The following is an 18,865-nucleotide window of genomic DNA, read 5'->3' on the forward strand; positions in this document are numbered from 1 at the left end:
ATGTAAGTGCAGTGCTGTGCCCCTGAACGCTGCTCCCCACTGCAGTGACATCCTGTTGGAGGAGCTCTTCGGCCTCAAAAGCATTAAAACGTTTTCATCTTTCCTGTCAAAGTCCCCTTCATATGAGGGCAGATGTGCCCAAAGCACAATTAATATAGGATTAGGTGTTTTAAGAGCTAAGCGCATATCAGGGATCCTGTTACTCTTTTTGAAATATGTTCTAATTACGATCCAATTCCCTTTAATACTGAATGGATTTCAAAAACTCATTTGTTGTAACACTGAAATCATTTCATTAACACGGAGCGATAATGGTGCTATTCAAAGAATAGAGATGTTGTGATTTTATCCTCCAACAGAAACAATCCACAGAACACAATTCAAGTTCTTTGAAGGATATTAAAGACATTACATGCTTGTAAATCCAAACTAGATTTTAAAATTACACAAAATGACGGTATTTAAAGAGAAACAAAGCAAACCGTACAAATTGATCACAAAAGGACAAAGAAAAGGCTATATTTAGGGACTAAGTAGGGAGACAAATTTTACAAGATTTACTTTCTGCTCAAAACATTATGGCTTTCCAAGGCAGAAATACTGATTTTTTACTGCCCCAGAAACCAGTAACTGCAAAGAGTAGGTCAAACGAAAGAGAAGCTAAGAAGGAACTGATGTAGTGAGAGCACAGCAGAGAGAGCACTGCATTTGGCTAATGAAATTAATAATCGAAACCATCATTTGCTCTGGTGCAGTCGGTTCTTTACCAAACAGACACTTCATATGGAAGCAAAGTTACAGATGTGCTCCTCCCCGGCATGCTTGCAGGCAAGGTTTATTCTACAGGACACAGCACTGCACAAACATTTTGCCAAACAATATTTTATGCTGTTATATATGTATAGTTATGCCCTAGGAAGCAACTTTTATTGTGTTTTATAGACCCTTCACACTAAATTATTGGATAAAGTATTTCCTCTAGTCAGAAACTTTAAGTAACCTTCTAAAGAGCTTTAAAAATGAAATAATGAAGGTTGTAAACATCCTTCCATCATCACTGATGCAGGGATAGCAGGGCTTGTTTTTCCGTATGACAACTGATCACATATTCATGGTTAGAATTTATATGAAACTGTGTGGCACAATAACAGCAGTCACCTTTTGCAGTACTCCCAGATTAGCAGTAAAAAGCTGTAAATAAATTAAGACAGGCTTCATATAATCCAGCCGCTGTGTGAACTTTGTTACTTTTTTCTAAAAAAGGAAATCTGATTGCTTCATCAAACATTATGGACTTTCTTTTAAAAGTGAGGAGCTGCTTATGAGATTGAGCTGAAGAGAACGTAACTTTGCCAGGTAATGAGTTTTCCAGTACAAGCAGTAAAACTACTCACATTGCTGTGAATTTACTTTTTCAGACCATGACTCATCAGAAACACGTTCAGGTGGTTGCCAAGAAATTCAGCATTGCTATCAGAGACAGCTTTGTATAGCCCGTCCAAAATAAGTGAAGGATTGCATATCCTTTTGATGGTAAAAGTTGGCTTTTCAAAGCCAAAAAAAGCACAGAGACAGAATCACAGAAGCTGCCAGTACTTTGTAGTTAAAATCCTGGTTCTACTGAAGACAAAGCAGATCAAGCCACTAAACCCGATCACACCAGGGTTTCACTCCTACCCACTAAAAGACTCTTTATCAAAGAGTTGGATGCACAGGTGAGAAGACTGTGATAGCAGCAGAGAATAACATTTAATCTGGTGCTCCATATATACTGCAAACGCTGCATCTTGACATCTGCCTGCTCTTTATGAGCAGAGGATACATGTATGCGTAGGCAGCTTCATGCTGATGCTGGATGCTCTCCATGAGCATTTAATGCAACCAACAGATGCAAGAGTTAAGCATCTCTTTCTTTTCTCTTTCCTTCATGTATTTCAAAGCTTTTCTGTCATGTTTTATGCAGTAATTCCCTGGAGGGTGTATGTATTACTTATCATGCACATACCATCTCAGTCATGTATACAGATCAGCCACTGGTGTACTTGCATGCGAGATGTTACCTTTTAAACACAAACACATCTATTTGAGCCGACATATTCTTTTCACTGCTTTGAAACAAACCTTTTTTCCTTTCTTTCCTTTCTTCTTTTAAAAATAAATACAGGGGTACATTCTGGTTTTGGTGCCAAAAACATCACCACCTTTAACAGATTGGCAATATTTTAATATAATTTAACTGTAGCTTTAAAAAACTGTTGTTTTTTTTTCCCCATTAACTCCAAGAAGAGGAAACATTAACCTCCATTAACTCAAGTAAATCTCACAGGAAGGCTCTCACCCCAACTCTTGTAGATTTGCTGAGGCACACGTTAATATTATCCCCATTGCTCTGCCAAGTCTTGACTGCATGGGTTCTTTATTGTTAGAAATAACAGAAAAGTGTATACACTTGGTATCTTTGAGAAGTATTGCATACATGCAAACAAACTTCCAAAATGCTTGAAAAGTCACAGCTTTAAAAGGTCCTGAAGTAAAACCTGCTATGGATAGTCTGACAAGTTGTGTGAACCACTCTGACAACCATGCTTGCGTCTTAAGATCATCTTCAGTCCAGTTCCTACAGCTGACTGATGCATTCTGACAATTCCAACCAGATCCACGCCAGGAATGCAAATTGAAACCAACAACTTAATATTAACCATTTTCCCAACTCAAATAGATCCATGGAACACACGCACTTAAGGCAGGAGGGACACTAACAATCTGTAATGACTTCCCTCACTCTTCTTTTCAGGTCTTCCTTGTCACCAAAATACAAGATATTCACATGCACTCTGCAGAGTCCGATTTTTATTTCCCAGAAGAAGTAAACAAGTAATCTCTAATTTTAATTCCCGTCATTTGCTCTGAGTCATAACAAATATTCAGAAGACAACCACACTATTTTATACTTCTCAGCTATTCACTTCCAAAACCAAGACACCCTAGATCAGAAAGCTTCAACTTCTAAATACAAATAAAATTAAGTATGTTTAAGCTGAGCTTCTGTGACATTACCCAACACATCCTCAGCGGCATCTCCTCTACCCCAGCTTTGTGCCTTCAGTAACACAGGCTGCAGGACTTTGCAGCAGAGGAACAACTACCCAACCATCTAAAGTCTGCCAAGGCCAGATAACCAAACTCATTAAACAAGGCCAAGTGTTACTGCCAGACACTGGAGCCTCTGCGTACTGCTAGCTCAGACACCAGTTTTTCTGACACTGTATCACAGACTGGCTGTCAGAAACTTAACCTCCCTTGTGAAGCACACAACTCATGGAAGGGTCAAGGACAGTCTTGGGTCAGTAACCCATTAAGGTGCTTGTACTAAAAACGAATATAATATTTTTTTCCCCACAAACGATCGCTCCCTGGCTTGAGGATGTTTCAGATTCACAATAATTTCCTCAGTGCACTTTTGAAAAAGTTGCCTCCTAATATAAAGAAATCTTTACACACTTCAAAAACAGTGTTCTTTGAACAAAGCCCCTGAGACTTGCCTTGAAATGCAAGCAGGTAGTTTTTGAACTATGAAACTATGAATTGAAACCACAGTAGCTTAAGAGAATTTGGTACAGCACTGAGAGGATTTTCTTTTTTTTTTTTTTTTTTTACAAGTATAGTTCCAAGACATAGGTGAATAGCTATGAGAATTGGATTACTTTTGAATCATAACAACATTGTGCCCTTATGCTTTTGTACAGTGTTCAGTATCAAGAACAGCCACAACACAGGCTAAAAACCAAAGCTTTTTTTTTTTTTTTTTTTTTAAGAATTCACAAAAGGCTGAATTTTCCAAAGTTGATCTGTTTACAGCAGGACTGACAGCCACTGTTTTGATCATCTAGACACGTGTATATTTCACATGAGGAAGCTATGAAGACCAAAGAACACATAATTGTTAAGCCACAGTAAATACAATTTGGTATCTGAAGTACTTACACAAACTAGATTGGAAGAACCACGCACCAGACAGAAAGGGGAAGGCTCTCTGATCTAGGAGTAATGGCTGAGCAAGGAACATACAATGGAAGCAAGCAATACTCTGTTCAGGAGCCACAATGAGGTTCTTAAACGCACAGCACTTTGCTTTGTTATACTACTTTTGTAATGCCATTCCCTTTCCCTGGGCAGCTGGATGCTTTAAGGTTTAGTTTATCTAATCCCAATTTCATTCAGTTCACAACACAACACTGCAGTATTGCAAAACATGTCCGAGGTTGTTTCAATATAAAAAAGTCAAAATCTCATTGTGAGAGAATAAAGGGGAGTAGAGAAGAGCAGAAGTCACCCAGATTCCTGTTTGTGAACAAATGGCGATTTAAAACTTCCATCAGACCAAGCAGAATTAATGCTCTGAGCAGATGAACAAAAGTTTCCCTTACATTGAGAGCCTATGTCTCAAGAGACGTCATTAAAGATTTTACAAAGGCAGTATTATCATCTAGGTGGTCCACATGACCAGAAATTGCTTAGAATAGAACTTAACTTCCAGAAATACCAGGAAAGAAAAACACTTCTCTGCACCAACTTCTTAAACGCGACCGTTGAGGCTGCTGCTGCTGACATCCTTATGGCTGGGCTGCTTTGCCACAGAGTGCAGCAGCTGAAGTTTAATATTAGCCAAAAATACTGCAAGTTGCTACATTGTGAGGCATCTCAATTTAGTTCTGCTCTAATTTGTACCATGTACAAGGCAGAAATGTGTCATTTTTAAAAAAATATTGATCATTTTAAATTCCAACATTTAGATTCTGTTCTCATTTTTTGTTTTCTTCAACTCAGTTATTTTTATTTATTTGCAGCGAACTCTAGATAATAATAGCTGCTTAGGAGAGAAAAATGTTGTCTGAGTTCAGAAGGAACAGAAGGACCGTAACTTCAGTAAGCAGGTATGACACGAAACTAGTAGAATATTAATGTAACTACAGTGCAGAACATCTATTATGAAATGAGGAAAAGCTGTGTAGAAGCAGCATAGATGTGAATGGTCTCACCTTGGTAATCAAAAATTCATGTCGGTATTTCTAAATGGGCTACTTCTCTGTACTAAGATGGATGACGAGCCAGAACTCGGGGCAGGAGCAGAGGGCAAGTCTAGCCCACGTGCAGATATATTTTAATCATACAAAAATACACAGAGCAGAAGGAATGCATTCCTTCAGGAAACAAAGCCCATGAAGGCAAAGCCATTTCACCAGCAGCCAGTGCTACCTAGAAACCGAGACACGTGAAACAGGAAGCCCATAAATAACGCAAAGCCCAGCACTGTCACAAGAGTCATATACGATCTGCAATGATTGAAGGTAATTGATAATCTCAGTTCAAGACCAGAGCGCTTCGGTGAGGGATAATCAGCATTTTAATAGTATAATTGGGAATTATAAACTACCTGTCTTACATAAAAAATAACTGAGGAGACTGTATGACATTAGTTGATATTTTGTCTTTTTTGGTTCAGCTACACAGGTTTGTGATTTTACAAAAGTTGGAGTTGCATTTTCTCTCTCCCACACATTTTCTTTCTGTTTTTAAATCTCACAGCCATCCTTGTATTACAACAGTTAACTATTTCACATGAAGCAAGTTTTCCCCATCACTTTGCAAACCTAAAATTTAAGACTAGATTTGGGGGGCAGAAAACAAACTAGCAACACAATACCATGCAGTAGTTTAATAATGTCTGTGGAATTGTGTCCCCTTCCTCCCTGCACAGAGATAGGCCAGCTGCTGGAGCGTGCTGCAAACACACCTCTTCAACAAATCAATCCTTTGATCTTGAACTTACATTTAAGAAGTATTTAAAGAAAATCTTCAAGATGGCTGTCAAATTATTACTTTCCTGAAACTCATTTAAATCTACATGGAAAATGCATCTATCATTTGTCAGAACTGATTAACCTGCATAAAAATCAGCTGACTTATGGATTCAAATATTATGACAGCTATTTATATCCTTATAGTTACTGTTTGATAGAAATTGAGCTGATTAAGATTTTCATTGTACAAACCTGCAAAGATTTTAATATTAATTCTGAAAAACTTGCGGGTAGTGATGGTTGGACTAGATGAAAGGGCTTTTCCAACCTTAATGATTCTGTGATTCAAGGTCTACTTGACTCTTCTCTCGTACATACAAGCTCAATCTGCAGCAACTTTGTATTGCACGTGGTTCTTCCATATGTGCAAAGTCTGCAGTGAGACTGCTATGGAGATAACACAAACTATTACTACAAAGGATTTCATGAGAGCTTTAGTGACTTCAAGGACTACCATTACTTCTGATTACAGAAGAACAAGTGATACAAGAGTGTGCTTCAGATACACTAAGGCTTCAGATATGATTAGGCCATTACAAGCCATGAAATTAAGTTAAGCAATTGTCGCTGCAGCTAATAGAGCTAACAGACCATACGTGCAATTCTGGAGTCCACTGCAACATGAAGTATGTCTTCAACTGCCCTTTAGTTGGGTGGTTCAATACTGATGTCAAGGGAGATCACAGCAGTAGAGAGCGTGTTAGAAGTTGTAAAACTTGCCCTCCTACACTGCACTGACATTGGCTTTTCCGTGTTGACTTACTGCCTGCATGTCTGAAACTTCCCATCCACTGCATTTAGACAGTTAACACAGCAGCACAATCCCTCTATACAGCAGAGGGATTTTAAAAACAGGTTTACAGTCTTCACCAAATACACAAAACACATCCATCACCACACTGCAAAGTAATGGTCATTAGGAAGGATCTCCTTTTTCTTTCTTCAACAGTTCTGAAGCCATCTTGTAGTCGTGTCCGTTAGAAACAATACAAAACTAAGTTCTGCGGTAGTCTAGATTTCATACTTAATCTAATATTACAGAAAGAGAAGGCATTAAATTTTCTTAGACTCATTGCTCCATTTCCAACTCTAATAATTCTAGATCTCAATTGGCATATTTTAAATTAAATTTTTTGCATTTTAAACCTATTTATCAACAGCTAATTAATGAGGTCTAAATCCTTTGATGACAGAATGATTAAACTGCATTTTAACTAATCCATCTTTAATTAAAATGCTGCCAGCAAGCCATTTCTGGATGTGTAAAAAGGACACATTTGTAGATGCTCACTCTTTAACTATGCATTATGTAAAGCCAATAATTAGGAGAACTCATGATTTCAATTATATTTTAATTACTGTTACATATAAAACATGCTTTAATAGATGTAATGCAATACATTTTCTTTCTTCACAACCCACTAATCATTCCTACTGGGGTGACAACCAAATAAAAGGAAGCTTAATATATGTGCTGGTACAGGAATCTTGTTTTAGCTTTGAGCCAATTCTCTCTCCATTTCTTCTTTGCAGCAGAAAGGTACTCAATTATCTCCAAACCTAAGATCCAAATGTCTCCCTATAGATCCCTGTTAAAACTCTAAGAAGAAATTCACTCTAAGTGACCATAATAAAGATAAATACTTTATCCTTACTATTACTCATGTATGTCTTCAAAATTCTTGAACTGAAAACATAAGGCTACTTAAAACCTCCTAGATAAGGAAAAAATATAAGATGACATCTGTATGGATCTTCCTACTTCTTTCCTCATCTGATTTTAGAAAAAAAACATTAGTCACAAGATGCTTTACATATTGCAGGAGCCACCAACTTCATTTAGTTAGGAAATCCCTCTTCCTTCATCTTGGAGGGAGGGTGGTAGATGAACATAACATGATGATGGCACCCAGCTTCTCATCATCTGCATTAATAAAAGGCAGAGATATAAAAATGATCAAAGGTAAGCTGTCCTTTGCTACAGCTAATCCAGTTTTTAATGCAAATATGGAACAGTAATTTCTTTCTGAATCATGCAGTGCACAGATAGCTGGTAAGGAACATCCAACATCCTGTAGTAATCCAGCCTTTACCATTGCATGTTAGCATCGTAAATATTTTGTGCTGAGACAACTTCACAGTCAATAAAATTAAATCTATTAAATATGTTTTTAAATTCCGTTTAGAATGTTCCAAGTAGTAGTATCACAGAGTAAGTTCAGCCTTAGTATTTCACCACTTTCAGTGATCTGAATTGGGCATGAAGAAACTAATAAGCTTAAAAGAGAAACCTGGTTAAGTTACCTAACAAACTGTACTTGACAAACAACCCAAAGTATATGTTATTTTTATTGGCTCAGATGTTAAATTTTATTTTCATAAGCTGATTTTTTTCTGTTTGGATAGATTAATGAAATCGCTGGGTTTACTTTAAGTTTTCTTTAAAAAAATATCAACTATTTAACAAATGCTGACAGTAAGATGTTTTCACATCACAGGCAGTTATGATGAAGTCATCGTACATAAGAATACTGAAATGCACAAGACAAGGTTCTGCAGAATTTGGTTCATATAAACCTCACTTTCCTTTCTGTCTATCTCTGCTTATGAAACAAAAATGTTTTATAAAGCAGGCTGCACATTTATATCCTGATTAAACAGAAACAACAGAACATAATGAAGAGTACACAACCATCTCCTGAACAGAATGTGCCTGGAAAGATATTTTGAATATTTAAGTATTCAGACTTAACAGATGTCAAGGATAAACACTGTTGTGGCCATGTGCTTTATCAAGGTTTATCAAGAGCATTCCGTACTTTTTAAAAAGACAACAATAGATGTACTCTGAAGAAAAAACTCACATTTATTACTTATAGTACATAATTGCTGCTCCACCACATCACATTACTTGGCCTCCTAACCAGGATACTGTTCTTACTGTCTCTTATGGCACCTCCAAGTAGGTGGCCAAGGACACATATACTTAATGACAGCATGCACGATCATGTTAAGTGAGAAATATTCAAGAAGAAATATTCTGTTTGTTAGAAAAGTGCTCAGGAAGGACAGCAATGAGGCCAATACCAGAAACAGAACATTATTTTAGAATATAATCAGAGGTACATGGTTGAAGGCAACTACTTGTCTTATTTACTGTTTAATTTCCCTATTTAAATGCTAAGTATATTAAGTGCTTTCGTTTGAAGATGGTACTTTGTCCAGTATGTGTTGACTTCCTTCTCTGTCTAAAGAGACCTTCCACTGAGGCAAGGACAGAGTGCACAATACCATGCTGAGTACACCTGGCACACTGCAAACATGGGAAGGGAGAGTGACTCTCATTTGCTCTGGAGGACTGAGTGTTAGTTCCCAGAAGGCAGACCTGTGCAACATCTCCTCGTTCTCCCACACGTCTTCTGCTGTGACACACCACATTGCTGCTTTGTTAGCAGAGACAATGCAACTAAGTATGGAAAATTTGGTCAAACATTTCATCTAATCGACTCCAGGATATTATCCACATTTTTCTTAAAATTGCAGTCTTCATTCCTAGACCAAGAAATTGACCCCAGCACCCCTGAAGAGCCTACAGGAAGAGGTGTGTTTGGCTGGATCTGCTTCCAGATACTATGTGGTCAAAAGAACGGAAAAGTTTTCTTGGCTTGTGCACTTAAATGACAGATCAGAGATGTCCTTCTCTAATCTTTCTGTCCATGTTTCAAGGGTCCTCGTCATATAAAATGAGTGAACAGCTGCCCAGAGGACCACAACATTTACCACAAATTACTTCTTTATGGAAAAATCAATTTTATAGCCTCCTGAATTTCAAACACTTGCCTCTTCAATCCCATGGAATTACTCTTTTGAGAGCCAAGCCTGAGATAGATGACTCCAAGGATCTACTCTTGGGGCAATGAAGTATCTGTTATAAAAATCTAGAGAGGACTTGTAAGTCTTTGGAAAAGACTCAGAGTAAAGAAAACATGTATCACCACCTTCACATCATATATCTAGAAATGCCCAGATTAATCTGTTGAGCATCCAGCAATCTTCTGTCTCAACAGACCAGAAAGCTAAATTCAAGTTGATCTGATGTAACAGCACCAGAAAGCATTTCAAGGGACGGAGGAGAACACACTCTCGTGCAAGCTGGCCCAAAGTGTCAACATACCTGTTGTTCTGCTCATGCGTGGGGAATTTTACAAAGCTGAATTCATGAGAATAAAACTTTAATAACTAAAGCTCCTGAGAACTTTTCCAATACACACAACCTTCAAAATAAATACCGTTACCAAGTATGTATGGGGAGTAAAATTAAATGCATTCAGTAAAGGTAACTCAAGAACTCTGCAGCACTTGCTGCTCTCCTTACTCAGACTCAAGAACAAATCCATAATACTGATTGTGGTTCCCTTGGTCCACGCTGCCCATTAGGAATAGTCATTCAGATGGAAATGAAGAGGAAGAACAGTCTCTGCAGAACTTGCAACAATTTAAGTTGTCACGCAAGGCTCATAAGCAACACACAGAAAATTGCCCAGCTCAATGCTCATCAGTTTCTGCACATCTCCTGCTTTCATTAGAAAGAATTAGCACCATGCAGAATAGGAAGATGACATCAATCAGCTATAAAAACACATTTTATTGCTTGCCTAAAACTCTTGAGGATGTTTCAGTTACTCCACTCCCAGTGCTGCAGAGGCTGCAGAGCAGAAAATAAAAGGAATCCCAGTACCTGGCCAGCAGTGTGATTTTTGGATCCGTCAAAAAAAATTGAAAAGCTGCATATACACTCCAGGCTTGAAACTGCTTGCATCAAGATGTGAAACTTCACAGCAAGGTTGCATCTGCAGGAGGCACAGTCATGCTTTTGGACCAAAACAACATCTGTTCTCTTTATACAGATTTGTGACCTACCAAACATGGCTCCTTCCCCTTAAGAGAAGATGAAGGCATGCAGGAAGACAGGCCAACAGGCAGTATGTGCTGGTATCAGCTAAGAACGGAGTGGGGCTCTCTGCTCAGATGCTCAAGTAGCCCCAGCAGTACACGTACATTGCTTAGACCACTTCAATGTTACTCAAGCGGAACACACACTTTAAAGCACAGTCTTTAAAGGATGCTCTTTTTAGCACATACCAAAATATGCTCACATAATTCTGTGTAAAGGCACTCTTACTTCTTGTGAAAACCTTTTCACTTTGCATCATTTTTAAAATGGAGCTAATGTTATAAGACTACTTTCTACATAGGCATCAGACACAGTAGTAGTATAGACAAAGAATTTTAAAAAGTTACCTTGGACTAGATTCGTTCCCTGAGATAATTAAGCCTTTGTTCTGATGCAGATTTAGAAGTCTCATTAGCTCTTTCTGAGAGTTTCACTACACAGAGGACGTGTTCTGTTGTTTGCAGGCTCTCATTTCTAAATTATTTCCAGATCACGCAATCAGTATTCTGTAGCTTTCATCTAAATCTTTCTTAAATTTGACCTCACTCTTGTCTATATTAAAAAGTATTTTGTACTAATAATACAAAATAATAAGCGCAGCTGATCAAATGACCCAGATCATACAACTTAACCTTCCATCATTTTAATCATAGAATGGCTTGAATTGGAAGGGACCTCAAGGCTCATCAAGTTCCAACTCCCCTACCACAGGCAGGGTTGCCATCCACTAGATCAAGCACCAGCTGAGGCTGCCCAGTGCCTCATCCAATCTGGCTTCAAACACCTCCAGGGATGGGGCATCCACAACCTCTAGGCAACGTGTCCCAGCACCTCACCGTCCTCTCAGTGAAAAGGTTCCTCCTGACATCTAATCTAAATCTTCCCTCCTTTAGCTTGAAACCATTCTCTCTTGTCCTATCACTGTCTATCAGTGTAAAGTTGATTCCCCTCCTGTTTATAATCTCCCTTTAAGTATTGGAAGGCTGTAATAGTGTCTCCCTGTAGCCTTCTCTCCTCCTGACTGAACAAGCCCAGCTCCTTCAGCCTGTCTGATCATCTTGTGGCCCTGCTCTGGACACTCTCCAAAAGCTCGACATCTTTCCTGTGTTGGGGTCCCAGACCTAGATGCAATACTCAAGATGGGGCCTCACGAGGGTAGAGCAGAGACAGACAATCCCTCCTTCTCCTTGCTGGCCACCCCTCTTCTGATGCCAAGTCCAAGATACCATTGGCCTTCCAGATTTTGATGAGCTAGCAACTCTCAAAGGTCTGCCTCTACATGATTTATTGGGATCTAGGAATTAAGTCTGGTAAGTCAAATACCATCAGACTTGATATCAACTCCTCTGTAACCCTATTCATGAAAAAAAAGACACTTCATTAAAAAATGATTTGATCCTGACAACTGTCAGTTAATCAGTTTACATCTACTTAGTGAGTACCTTAGTAGTATTGTATACAACTAATTATAATGTTGTGTGATAATAAGTTAAATGCATTACCAAAGGCTAAGTATATTACAGTCATGGAGTTAAGTTTTATCTACAAAATGTAATTTAATTTTAAAAAAACTAAATCCAGGTTTCTTTAATAAGATGTCCTCCATAAAATCACATTAACTCAAATGAATTAAACACTTGGCCTCCACTGCTGGAAAACTGCATTGCTATTGTTGGCAAATCAGCTTCCTTCACCAGGAACTCAACTGGGTGTATTCCACAGCCACACTCTGCACCTACTGGTTTCTCTCCTTCCCCCCACCCCATGAATATCAGAACTGGATGATCCACTAAAATTTACATCACTATTTGGACCCTCTATATTGCATTAAAATAGCTAGAGAACAGCAACAGCTAACAAAGAGAATTCACTTTATTTTGAAACAAATGTGTAGTTCTTCACTTTAAATACTACATCCCCTGGAAGAGAAACAGAAGTGTTAAATGAGATTTGTCTGCATCATGGATTTGTACAATAAAGTTGATCATGAAACGATTTTTATATTCAAGAACATAAACATAGATATTAAAACAATTGATAGCTAAAAAGCTCAGCTTAATTCTTCATTTTTCAAATATATTTTAAGTTGTATTTTTGAAGGAATACTCACTTAACTACCCATGTCAGCTTGCTGGTAATTCCACCAAGCAAATGACCTTTCCCCTCCTTTCTGAGTTCAGTTACTTTTATTTGTCCCCAAGTATTCAGCAGAAACTGGTCACATCAATAAAAAATGTCAATTTTGATCTGCCTCATGAGATGCAATAGCACCAGATAGCTTTTCAGTCAGAAGAAGGGTGACCAGACCAGCTGTTATTAACAGCCATTAGAGCGAGAGGCGGGAGCAGCAGACAGCTCCCTAGATTTAGGCTGCATTAAGTGGATACTGTGTGCAGGCAGACCTCCTAGCACCGTAAGTAACTTTAGAATTCTATGCTGCAGTTGAACTCTCTCTGCTGTCAGAACTGGTTAGGTCACAGCACATGAGATGGTCTGCAGCAAAGTGACAAGCATTCTGCTGAACTGCTAAATGTATATAGCTTATCATAATAAATTCAAATTACTTAATACAGGTACTTGAGCAAATGTCTGCAAGAATGACTGAGGTAAAGGAGATTGTTTGACATAGAACTAATCAGAAAATCACTACAGGAAAGAAGAATGTACAGGAGCTTTTTGCTAGAAATAGCACTGGCTTTTAAATCACAATTTCTGCTTGCCCCCTGTCCTACGAAATCGTTCCTCATTTTTATGCCATCTGTATATAAAATGGACTAGCAGAAGAGACAAAATTTTTAACTGGGTAGATAGCCCTGTTTCATGTCAGATAAAGCATCAGGGGTACATAGCCAGTTTTCACGAACCAAAGACATGACATCAGTATTATTCATATCAAGAATGGAACCAAAGCAGAACTTTACAACTAAGACGTTATGTGTCACTCCTGATTTTATTTAGCAAGTACAAGCAATGGGAGAAGCACTTTTACTCAAATATTTCAGGCTCTTAATTACTTCTGCGAACTTCTACAGATACCACTTTATGCAACTTCCTTCAAGGCACAGAGCTGTGCTCAGGACTGGAGGCAGGAGCAGATCCTCCATCCCACGGCAGAACAGCAGCCTGCATGGTGAACCTGCCCCAGGGCACTGCGGGGCTGCTCAGAGGATGGCAAGCAGATCACACAGGCTGCTGCCACTCACTTCTGAGAGGCGGAATCTCTTCGTGCCCCTCCTGGATTATTAGACAGGCTTTTAAATCAAGACTGGCTCAGAAGATTCAAGGTCATTTCAGAAAGCATCTAAATGTCCTGCAAGTTTAAGCCCACATTCCTGAAATACCGAAGCACCGATTCTTAGAGTATCCAGTAGGACAGAGCTGGCCTCAAAAACCTGGCCTTAAAAGTTTAAATTCTCCTGAAAAGGCACTACAGAAGTGGGACTACAGCACTTTTGAAAATTGAAACCAATGTCTTTTCTTACATTAGCAGCAGCACTTTGATAATTTAAGCTGAAAGAAATCCAATATATTTTTTGCTTTCTAGCCACTCTTTTCCTTCCCTGCTAGCCTGGACAATGAAAACAGATGGATCTATTTCTCTCGTGGCTCCTTGTGCACCAGGTGAGCTCGCAGCCATCAGCCCCGACCCAGCCCCCACCTTCCCTTGAGAAAACACTGCTCCTCCATGCTCCTTCCAGCAACTGATTCCTGCCTGTCTTCACTGGAAAAAAGACAGCTGTGCAGGTTCATCTACCTCCATTAATGAATTCACAATATTAATAAATGTATATTTTTCATACCACGGGATTTATATGGAGGGATATAGCCTCCATAAGGCAACGTGTCACACCAGCATGTACCAATGGTCCAATGCACTCACACACAGAACAACAGCCCTCAGCCTCTGAAAAAAGTACGTGTTTAGGCCAGTACGTAACTCATTTACTGGGGACTCTCGAGTGCAATAAATCCTTAAATAGGAATACCACTACACTCCACACAAAATAAATCAGGTACAGTTTCCTACTTGGAAAAAGATAAAGTATAAAATATTCTACAAGCTACCTATTTTTATCAGGATAAATATAATCATATCTGTAAGATCAGGCATGTCCAGCTTCTGAGTTTGCTACCTACAGCTACCAAACCTCTTCTCTATGAACCCTCTGACTACATAGGAATAAACAAGCAAACAGATAACTGTTTACAAACTCCATGAGATCTTAGCTGCTTCCCACCATCAGAAACAAAAAGTCACCCTTGTGCTTTCTGTTTCCCACTCTCCATTCCCAAGAACCCCATTAACACAAGGGATCTGGTTTTGTTTTTACAGCTTCTTGATTTATGCTCCATTGAACCTCTCCAATATCTCAATTCATGTGGAATTGGTGACAGGTCTTTGCTGGGTAAAGATCACGTCTATATTTTCTCCCACTAGCTATTAGGTTTAGTAGTCTTATAAGCATCTCTCTTCCCTAATCCCTTTGGGCTTTTGTATCTTTCAAGTGAAGTCTCTTCTTAATTCTTCGCTCTGACTTAGCACAGCATTCACTCTCCCTAATCACTCTGAAAATCAAGACCTCTGAATGTCATTACAGATACTGTTTTTTTATTGCCTAGATTTCTAAGACAAGAGATGAGCACCACACACCAAATCCGCACTAAATCTTTACATGCTGCCAAGGCATTTTCCTGCAATATACTGTTCCCATTTGTATTTATTTCTCCTTAACCTGGAGCGTGCTGTTCGCTTTGCCTCACTGCAATGGCTCTAACCACAGTGCTACAACCAAGTGACCATGGGCTGGGAGCGACATAAATTTTTTTTGGAGACTAAAGACACATGTAACAAATCCTAGGGTAGAAGTGAAGTACCATGGCAAAGGCCTTTTAACATCTCACTCAATTCCCAATACACCTACAAATAATATAATTAGCCAACATCCAGGTACGTGCTTATAGAATGCCCATGTCACCATTTCCATGGTACTGGCTTCTACTTCCTTGTAGCAGCATGCAATTAGCAGCCATGGCTTGCCTTCTGCTAGCTACTGACGCAATTTAAGACAACAAGAGCAACGTTAATAATGTCACTTTCGGCATTCTTTCTCCCAGCTTTGAACAAACTAACAGGAATCAATGCTGCTCTGTCTCACATTACAAATTAAAGCTTCATAGGCTACAATTCAGACTGACTATCTAAACCTTGTGGGAAGTATTAAAATTAATTGAGGCATCAGGAAATCAAGGTAATTCTTAATGCAATTAGTAATCCCTGGAAAACTGCAATATATTATCAGAGATGTGGTGGACGTCCCATCCCTGGAGGCATTCAGGGTCAGGCTGGACCAGGCTCTGAGCAACCCGACTGAGCTGTAGATGTCTCTTTTCATTGCAGGGGAGCTGGACTAGGTAACCTTTAAAGGTCCCTTCCAACTCAAATGATTCTATGATTCTGTGAACCTGGGACTGCTACTGCAAGGACAAGCCTCCTCCCTCCTCTCAGATGTCACCACTCAGCTGAGAAGGGCAAAGGTGCTGGTGAGACACTGCTCTACGCCAATACTTTGCTCTAACAGAGAGGAAAAGCCAAGTTAACTTCGAGAGACAACTGACAGAGTTGAATTTTAACAACTGATCGTAAAAGGCAAGACAAACTGGTATTTTCCTCCACACCTCTGCAGATAAGCTGCAGGTGTTTAAGATTTTGCTTAACACTTCTTTGCCAGCTTGCACATAGATCAAGGGGGATAAATAAGAAACAATGGATCTTGATCAGAAAAATTTGGCAAAGTTCATGTGTCCTCCTCAAAACTGCAGCTGTAGGACTGAGACTGCAAGGACTGTCAGAAGCCATCAGAAAATCCAAAGGGTACTGCCACTCCAACAGCCTTCTAAGAGAAACACGTTTCATACCTGTAACTGCACCTCCTGAAGCTTCTCAGTCCCCAACACCTTGTGCTCCAGCAGGGTGTACTTAAAATATGTTAAGCGTGTACACACATATGAACATGTACACATGCTCCATAAACCGAACTATATATAAATAATGTTTTAATTATACATACATCTATACATACATTGAACCTGGCTAGACAAACAAGATACTGAAAACATATGTTAAAAACACAGCTGAAAACTCGAAGTGATGTTTAATGCAATATTCAGTCTGGAAAGCAGAAAAACCTCTAGCTTCAGCCACAATTCTTTGCTGCCATACTTGTATAAGAACCAGAGCTCTACGCCCTGCTTCAAACCCAAGGTCAGCAGTTGGAAACACAATCATAATTGATACAGGATTCCCCTGTTACCTCTTCTGTAATACCCATTCTGAAAAAAAGAGGCATGTAACATCCAAAGCCATATTGAATTATATTTCTCACATTAATTTTGAGCAAAATATATTCTGACTAGTGTGCTATGTTATTGAACATTTTTAGAGCAATATCTTGCAAAACAGTATTTTGAAGGGTTTGCTTAAGAAAATCTAATTCAACAAAACTCTTCGGACAGTCACACGTAAGACCATTCTTTCAAAGCAAGAGATGGCATAAGAATGTGAAGGCCAACATTTTTTGCTAAGTCAAGATCAGGTCTGTACTGAAAAAAAATACTTTCTTCTCAGTTCTTAACAGCTTTTTTTTTTTTTAATGTTACTCTCTAAGAATATTCCTCAGCATAGTCTGAAAGTTTACATGGTTCAAACTCAAGCCAGCATTACCACTCAGAGTCTGTAAGCATTACCGCAGTCTGTGGTGGAGGGGCACACTTGCAGGGAGCTCTAACGGATACTCTCTTACAACAGCACAAATCAGCAAGAACAGCGGCTTTAAAAAAGTATTCTTATTAGTAGAATATGTAGGAATATTACTTCCATTGAAAGCATGCGCCAACTCACCCTGCAAATAAATTGCAAACTTGTAATATTGTCAAAATTGTATCTCTTAGGAATAATAAAAAAGCTGGATTCACACGCCGTTTTCTGTATTGTGAAATATTTCATATTTTGTTTCTCCTATGTAAAGCGTAATAGGCTATGTGATTTGATTTACACTTTGGGGATCCGATACATTTATTAACTATGTAAAAGACAGAGCACCAAACATTTCACAGTTTATGCTCCAAGTTACAAGTAGTCTTGATAGTGAAATAATGAATGGGTACAAGCAAGGAAGCACTGGAAACAAACACAGCAACAACAACAGCAGCTGACAACCGCCAGCCTAAATCATAAGAGAATAAAGCAGGAGCCACACTGGGGAAACATTAATAGCTGAGAGATCAAAAAAAAAGTTGCTTCCTAATGAAGTAGTAACTTTCTTGTATTGGGAGTGCAGAAATAGATTCATTCATGCCTACGCTATCTTTTACATTAAAGTTAATATTCCTATGTACACTGAGAAACAAAAGTGAGCAATATAATTTTATGAATAAATCATAATTGATGAGTTTGAGATATGAAAAGCAAGTAACACTGGCTAGACTGTTACTATGAAAACCTTAGGTGAGTTTGCAAATTACTACTTCTGAAAATGAACATCATATACATCAGCAGCCACACCCTAACAAGTCCTCCACAAATCCAAGTTAAAAGTCACATCTGTTTCAAATCAGAAAATAAAAACCTGAGATTATGTGCATGTTAATGGAGCAACAATGACACTGACAGCACTCTGTACACACGACAAGAATTAAACTTGTACTTTTGAACAATTCTTTATCACATCATTAAAACACAAGTTTCTTGGATTTTAATAGTAAATAAGTGGTTTTGAATAGTAGGATAAACTGCTGCAAAATAGGGTAAAACTTTTAGATCAGAAAAATCTACCCTTCATTACGTCCAAGTTATTACTAATGTATGTGGATAGCAAATCCCCAGATCCCCATACAACATTTCCCCACTAACCATAAAAATGACACAGTACATCCACAGTCACAGTACACCCAAACTCTGAAACAGATTAATTTTGAACTGAGCAATGCTCAAAGACAGTTATCAGTTTTTCAAGTCAAGTGTCAATCTCATATAAGTTAATGGCCAACCAGT

At 38.6% G+C, this 18,865-nt stretch overlaps 1 protein-coding gene across 1 annotated transcript in view; it reads right to left on the reverse strand.

Moving 5' to 3' along the window:
- The window catches only part of PEPD (peptidase D), a 122,887-nt gene that overhangs the window by 55,878 nt on the left and 48,144 nt on the right, over positions 1 to 18,865 (reverse strand). The window lies entirely within an intron of this gene.

The sequence above is a fragment of the Numida meleagris genome, chromosome 10 (genome assembly GCF_002078875.1).
Source record: "Numida meleagris isolate 19003 breed g44 Domestic line chromosome 10, NumMel1.0, whole genome shotgun sequence".
In the NCBI taxonomy this organism is placed as follows: Eukaryota; Metazoa; Chordata; class Aves; order Galliformes; family Numididae; genus Numida; species Numida meleagris.